The following is an 8,007-nucleotide window of genomic DNA, read 5'->3' as shown; positions in this document are numbered from 1 at the left end:
GCGGGCTTGTAACCTCCCTTCAGGTAGAGTTTTCAGGAACAAGGACAAGGAAATCTGTGGTTACTGAGGGGGCTGGTAATCAAATCAAAACCACAATGACAGATTACCTCATACCTGAAACAATGGCAGTTATAAAAAAGACTGAAAACAATAAGTTTTGGTGAGGTGTGGAGAAAAAGGAACACTCATCCACAGCCGGTGGGGATGTAAACTGGTGCAGCCGCTATGGAAAATGACATGGGAACTCCCTAAAACACTAAAAGTGGAAAAATCCTATGGCCCACCAATACCGTGACTATGTATGTGCTAAAAGAGTCTGAAAACACTAATGATAAGATATCTGCGCTCCTCTGTCCACAGCAGCATTCTTCACCAGAGCCAAGATGTGGAATCAAGCTAAATGCCCATCAACAGATAACTGGACAAAGAACTTATGGTATATATGCTGTTTCCAGTGGAATACTACACAGCTGTAAAAAAGGTTAACTCTTGGGCTTCCCCTGGTGGCGCAGCAGTTGAGCGCTGGGCTGCGGGGCTGCCCACAGCCTCTGCAGTGCCTTTTTGTTCCCTGGGTGCCAGTGAGGGTCCCACAAAAAAACAAACAAACAAACAAACAAACAAACAAACAAACAAACAAGGTTAACTCTTGTCTTTTGCAATAACATGGATGGAATTTGAGGTGATGATGCTAAGCAAAAGAAGACAGAATTATCAGATGGGTTTCACTCACATGTGGAATATAAGTAACCAAAGTGAACAAATTGGCAAGACACAAGAAGAATAAATCTTGGACTCTGTAAAAAACATAGTGGTTATCAAAGGGAGAAGGGGGTAGCATGTCTCTTATAGTAAGTGATGTTGAATGTGGGCTGTCTGTATGTTCTTTGGAGAAGTCACACTGAGCTTCTCATTCTGTCTTTTCAGTTTCCCCATAATCAAGCTTGGCTCTGCCCACCCACCATACTTTTCTAGCTCCCCAATGAAATCCTGGGTTTGTCGGCAAGTCTTTGAAGATGAACATCAAGACATTCTTCCAGGGGGAATGAGAGGGGTCAGAATAGGGGAGGGGAGAGCACAAGGGATGGTAGTGATGGATCATGGGTGCTGCCGTGGTGGCATAGCCCCTGGGACCACACCTGATAGGCATAATCAAACGCTGTCCAAAAATTAGCAATGGATGTTAAGAAAATAAATGAAACATTAAATCTAAAAAAAAAAAAAATTAAGTCCTCCCTATGCTGCTTCACATTCTCGGCTGTCCACCTACCTGCCGCCCCCTTCCCGCCTGCACCAATCCCCTCCCAGATTCATGATCTAAATTCTAAAATTCCATCTCATGCCTGAGATTTCAGTTCCTGGGCCCTGTTGCCTTCCCTACTTACTGTTGGGCAGTATTCTGTGGCATCGTGGATCCCCCTGAGATGACACCTCCAAAATGCAGGGGTATAGTGTTCCTCCCCCTTCCCCCAGTCACATGAGCCTCAGGAGCCCTGAACTTGAAGTTAGTCCTTGAACATTGCTAAATGGGGTCTCGACTTGTTACTTGGTGCCCTCTCTTCCAAGAATGGCCAGCAGCAAGGTCAGCGGCCTAGGTTACGAGTGAAAGGCCAGCTCCCCTGGGTCTCCGGAGCCTGGCTCTGGACCCCTCACTCTGGCCCTCACAGGCTGCCACACCCTCCTTCAACCCTTCTGCAAAGCCTGTGTTCCTGCGTCCCCAGTGAGGCCATGTAAAGCCTTATTCCAAAAATACATCCTCTTTCCTCCTCCACCCCCTCCTCTGAGTAAGCCTTGCAGGTGCAGCCATTTCCAGGACACGTGTATTTCATCACGCTGTAAAAAGGGAGATGAGAGCTGGACATGTTGCAGGGGGAGGAGAGATTAGATAGAGAGGGGAAGATTTTATGAGTTCTTGAACTTTGAACAGAAGAGGCTCCAGTATTTTAGGTAGATGCTAAATCTTTAATATTCCTGCCCCTGGCAACGTTCCTGGGAAAGCCCCAACGACTTCCAGAAGCTGCCCTGGGAACTGGAAAGGTCAGGCCTGGGAGCCCTCCCTTGGTTCTCAGCTCTGCACAAAGTACGTGTTAAGAAGCCCCTTGGATCAGTAATTCAGAGGCACTTGAACGATCTCTCTTTTCTGGAAAGGTTGAGATAATCTCATTATCTTTTTGTGTTGACAATAACCATCTGCATCCTGTAGACTTAGGGAAAACCCCGGTAGATTGGACATAAGGAAGAGCAGTTCATGAGCAGATCAGCTCGGCAAAGAGGTGGCTGCTGGAAAGCAACACGGTGCAGGCAGCACCAGGGATGAGTCACTTCCAGTACCTTCCGCGCAGAGGGACCTGCGCCCACACCCACACTCGATTTATTGAGATGCTTCCCAGTTTTCTGCTGCCCCTCCATCCTCCTAACAAAACCATGAGGGGGAGGCTGTAGCCATTTGTCTTGTTTTGAACACCTTTGCTATATTTGGGGGATTTCAGCTTCCTTTTCAGAAAACTCCAATTCCCAGCCTCCCCTACAGTCATGTTACATCCCCTCTGTCAGGATTCCTTCTGCTAAACACCTTCTCTGGGATAAAAAAACACCAAAAAAAAACACAAACATCTCCAAGAACCACTAGGACTTCCTTCCCCATCCATCTGCTAAGGTCCCCAGTTCTTCAACAGTTTTTCACCAGGGAAACCAGCCCCACTGAATTAAAAGAATTTTATGTTTCGTATCCCGGAGGCTAAAAACAGTGAGGATTCTCACTCTCTTTGCAAACATGCATAGGACTAGCCTTGCGGGTGTTTTCTTGACCTCAGTTATGGTGATCCGCCTTGTTTTCCACGTATACAGTTGCATCCCCCCTCCCCACATATATTCTGATGTGATTGTTGCTCCTTTCACTTCTGCTTTGGGAAACAGGTAGTGGAGCCTCTTGTCCATTGCATACTACTAGGCTGGCTCACCTGGAAGAAGAAGGGCCTTCCTCCTGTGTGTGTGTGTGTGCGCGTGTGCGTCTGGGTGCAGGCACATGTGGCTACATATTTTGCAGGGGTGTTAGGGACTGAATGTGTCCCTCTGCCCCCCATCCATATGTCAAAGGTCTTGCCTCTATTCTCATGGTCCTTACAGGGGTTCTGGGGAGGTGGCTAGGGTTGTATGAGGTCATGAGGATGGGGCCCTCATGATAAGATTAGTCTCTACTGAGGAAGGAGGCGCCTCACCAGAACCCAACCATACTGGCACCCTGATCTTGGACTTCCAGCCCAGACTGTGAGAAAATAAATGCCTGTTGTTTAAGCCACTCCATCTGTGGTAATTTGTTATGGCAGCCCAAGCTTACTAAGAAAGGGCCTTGAGCTTTGGTAATGCCAGTGTGTGAAAAAGAGCTCCTAGCACAGTCTGAGGAAGGGAAGGGAATAGTCCCCTGGCCTCCGTCTGAGGGATGCTGCGCTCATGTCAGGGAGAGCACGTTTGTGATGGAGTCACACCGTCTGAGAACGAAGTTCCTGGTCATGCAGTTCCTGTGTTACACCTCTGAGAAGCCTCCAGTCAGCATTTCTGGCAGCAGAACCATGCTGCACACTGTGGGTAAATTCCAGTCACCAAAAGAGAAGTGTGATGTCTCCATTCACCCAGGAAGCCTTACTCAGGCGAATGATTTCTCTGGGCTTCCTTGAGAATGCCGTGGGGGCCTTTGTGCCTGCCTCAAAGACCCCCAGCTGTGCTGGGACCCAGGCTGGGGGCCCTCAGCTCGGAGATGGGTGACTCGGTGTCCCCCAGGGATGCCCTGGGGAGGCCTGCCTGGATCCCCTGTTCTTGGGGGCTGCACCAGTTTCTGCCACAGATTACTGCAAACTTACACACAATTTTGTAATAAATTGATAATAAATTTTATAATAAGATAATTTATTATTTTCTAGTCTAGAGACCAGAAGTCAGAGAGGATTGGCAGGACTGGGTTCCCTCTGGAGGTGCCGGGGGAATCTGTTTCCTTGCCTTTCTCAGCTTCCATAACTGACCTCATTCCGTGTCTCCTGGGCCTTATTCCTCCTCCGTCTTCAAGTCAGCAAGTGAGTGTCTTCAGCTAACTGCACGCCACAGTCCCCAGGTTACCCACAACTTCCGTCCCACCGGGCTAGAAATTGGAGCTTCCCGAGACCCCCTCCTTGGGTTTGATAATTTGCTAGAGCAGCTCACAGAGCTCAGGGAGACACTTATTGCAGCATTTGATAAAGGATATTAGACGGGCCGCCAGATGAAGAGCTACAGGGTGAGGTCTGGGAGTGTCTCAGCCAAAGGAGCACCCTTCCCACCAGGAAGCTCTTTGAACCCCGTACTAATGGTATTTTTATGGAGATTTTATCACGGCTGTAATGTTTAATCATTAACTGTGTTTTCAACCCTTTTCTCTTTTCCAGAGAATAGGGGCCAGAGGAGGAAGTTCTCATCATGGTTTATTCTTTCCATGCTTATCTTCCATCCAGGTACCACCCAGGAACGCCACCCAGAATTGCCTTATTAGAGCAAAAGACACTTCTATCACCCAGGAAATCACCAGGATTTCAGAAATGGGCATGGGAGTTGGGGGAGGGTTGAAGGCCGATATGTATTTCTCAATATGCATCATCTTATAGTAGACAAGAGCGAGTCATCGGGAACAGCTGGTTTCTTCATTCAGTACCTACGTCTCTACAAACAATTCTTTCTGGGTACACATTCCCCTTGACAAGGCTATTGCCAGAGCTGAGACTTCTAGGGAAAGCTGGTGTATGATATAATAATGCCAGTCACTGGATCAGCACCTGGCTTGGCCTGTGAGCAGTGCCGAGGAAACAGCAGCAGCATTCTACTCCTCAGGTATCAACCGAATGAATGCCATACCTCTTTCTCTAGAATTCTCAGGCAGCTGAGAATAATAATTATGTTGTATGGTTGTTTGGACTATATGCATGTACTATTTTTTATTTAAAGATTCATAAATAAAAAAGAATACATGGTACAAAATATTAAGTAAAAATTTATAGGCCTAGGGCAAATAATGAATCTAGAAAATTAGGAAAGAGTGTGGAGGCATATGTAGTCAGCGCTCCTATGCATTTACTAAGATCAGTTTCCTAGCAACTGCAGTATGAAAAACAGGCTACTTCATGTTCAAAGGTGCACTAGTATCTGAAGTAAAAAAGGCAGTTTCTAAGACAGGCATTTTACTTCCTGTCTGATTTTTGCTCCAATCTAAAGCTAGTTTTGGCTTTCTTGGGTCCTAACTTAAAGCGGAATTTTAATTGATTTGGAATTTCTGAACTTAACAAACACATGCAAACTTTTGTTTGTCACTTTTCTCCCTTGTTATAATGATATTTGCTCATTGTCATGACTATGTAAACAGAAAAATAGTAAAGGGACCAAAATTATTCATAAGCTTATAATCCAGAAATAACCTTGCACTGAGCAATGGGCTTACTGCCCAATGTGCACAGAGGCTGATACCATGGTGCCAGGTTTTGAGAAAAGAAAAAAGTTTTATTGCAAACTTATTGACAAGGACATGGAAGGAAAAAAATCTTCATCCTCAGTTAAGAAAGTGACTGAGATTATATAGGTTTTGGGGACCCAGGTTAAGAACAAAGGAATTAGGGCCTCCCTGGTGGTGCAGGCAGTTGAGCGCAGTGCTGGGAAGCTGTCCGCAGCCTCTACAGCGCAGGTTCCATTCCCGGCCGGCCAGGGAGATACCCACATGGCACAGCAGACCTCTCCTGCCTCCCGCTGCTCCCCTCAGCAGTGTCTTTGGTCCGTCTGCCTGCTCTGCTCCCCGCTCTGGCTCTGGTGAATTCTCTCACCCTCCCGCGCTTCCGACTGTACCCTAGTTCTTGTATAAATAAATAAATCTAAAAAAAAACCAACAACAAAAGAGTTACATTTTATTGACTAAGGTTTGAATTAAGGGCAAAAAAGTGAACTTGGCTGAAGATTATTAGATAATTATAAAATTGGTCCACATATGGAGTGGTTTCTCTAAATAACTGGGTCTTCCATGTTGATAGACTCCTCCCCTAAATGCAATCTGGGCATCCTCCTCTTGACACCCCTGCCCTCCCAACTCCCACACCTGTTTCAGTTGCTGGGGCTCAGCTCAAGTTTAGTCGCTTCTGTGCACGCCCTGTTACGAATTTTAACAGTTCCCTCACCAGGGAGGAGTCAACTTGAGGGAAGACGCCTGAAAGGAGACTCATGTCTCTCAGCTGGTGGCCCAGGATGCAGAGCTACACTCAGGGGACCACCCCGTTGGGACCCGGAAAAGGAGAGCGAGTGTCCCAGCTGCTAAGGACACCCTAGACCCAGAGGTAGCTTTGCAGGGCAGTGAAGCAGCCTGGGCTAGCGGGTCATCAAGGAAAGTAGGACTTCAAGACATGGAGGGTCTGGGCCGGAGAGGAGAGGGGAGTCGTCCTGAAGATCCCACCCAGAAATCTGATGCCAGTGTTCAGTCCCCACTCCAGCCACCCCCCCTGGGCAGGGCCTGCCCTCCCGGAACAGCCCCACTACAGCTGGGAAAAAACCACATGGTGGAGGGGCTTGGCCACACCTGGCATGGCCCTGCACTCACTTAGGTAAACACAGCTGGGACTTTGTGACCCGGGGTCAGCCACAAGGATTTAGGACTAACAGGAAAGGGATGGATCAATAGCTTCCCAGAATAACGTCTGGGCTAACCCACACCCAGGCGAGCCCAGGCAGTTTTGTAATCCACTTGTAACTTGTCCTCAGTCTACCTGGTGAAAATAGTCACCTGGTTCACATAATAATGGCTGCTGTGTGGTTGATGTGCGAAGACACTTTTACCAGCGGTTTAGTCCTTCAGATTTTCACCATTGACAGAGACGACAAAGCAACATGTGGTTATTATGTTATAACCACACAGTATCAAAGGTTACTTAGCTAAGTGTGAAAGTAACAGCACTAGACGTGAAGAAGGGCAGGAAGTGATTCCTCGAAGCCATCTGACTTCATCCAGCGAGGCCGGCAAAGCAGGCAGGCCCGTCTCGGATCAAGGCCAGGTGCTCTTGATGGGTTCAAACAGCCTCTGGGTGCTGAGAACCTAGACCCGAGCTGGACAAGTCTTGCTAAGATTCCTCAGAAGAGCGGCAGAGCTGCTTTTTGTACTTTCATTGAGATGCGGGGTTTAGAGCGGGGTGGGTGGACCTGCTATCATTTGGGGACACACGTACACAAACAGCCTAACTAATGGCATCAATAAATATTTACTGAGAACTGATAAGGCATGTGACATCATGGAGTCTAAAATAACACACTCCCCACCTCCAGGATCTTGCAATCAACCAAGAGAATAAGATGGGAACATGAATGACGTCAAGCTAGAGCACAGGCGGAGGAAGGCAGAGTCCCTGGAGGGGGCTCCTTCTCAAGGTCAGCCCTTGCAGGGGAGAGGGACAGGGGAGCTTGGCCGAGTCGCGGTGTGGTTGGGGGCACACTTTGGGTGATGGGACCATCTTGACTTTCAGACAACGGGGCTGGTGCAGCAGGCAGGGAAGCCACATGGAGGGATTAACCGATGAGTGGGTGTGAGTTGAAAAAAGCGTGGCGGTGAGCTGAGGAAGTGGTCGCGCCAAAGGAAATGTGTATTTATTTTTCGAGTTGAGGGAGATCTGAGCATGTTTATAGGAGGTGTGGGGTAAGGTGTCAGCAGAGGAGGGATTAGCGTGCAGACGACAAGGCAGGGATCGCCCAGTGCTCTCTGCTCCCTTCTGGCAGACTGAGTCCCCGCTTTCTAACAGGATGTAGAGCACCTGCGTTTCACTGCTTGATGAGTATTGTTGGGGTTTTGTTTGTTTTACAACAAGAACATGGTTTTTCTTTTCCGTTTGAGTTTATTATTTTATGGTTTAAATTTAATCAAAATTTTTTTGCAGTAACTGGTTTAATAACATCAAAGTTTTAGGTGTACCTCGTTATAGTTCAACATCTGTATGGATGACATCATGATCTCTAGCAAAGGGC

Source organism: Talpa europaea (assembly GCF_964194135.1).
Source record: "Talpa europaea genome assembly, chromosome: 4".
In the NCBI taxonomy this organism is placed as follows: domain Eukaryota; kingdom Metazoa; phylum Chordata; class Mammalia; order Eulipotyphla; family Talpidae; genus Talpa; species Talpa europaea.
The sequence above is the reverse complement of the archived record's forward strand: the minus strand, read 5'-3'. Positions refer to the sequence as shown.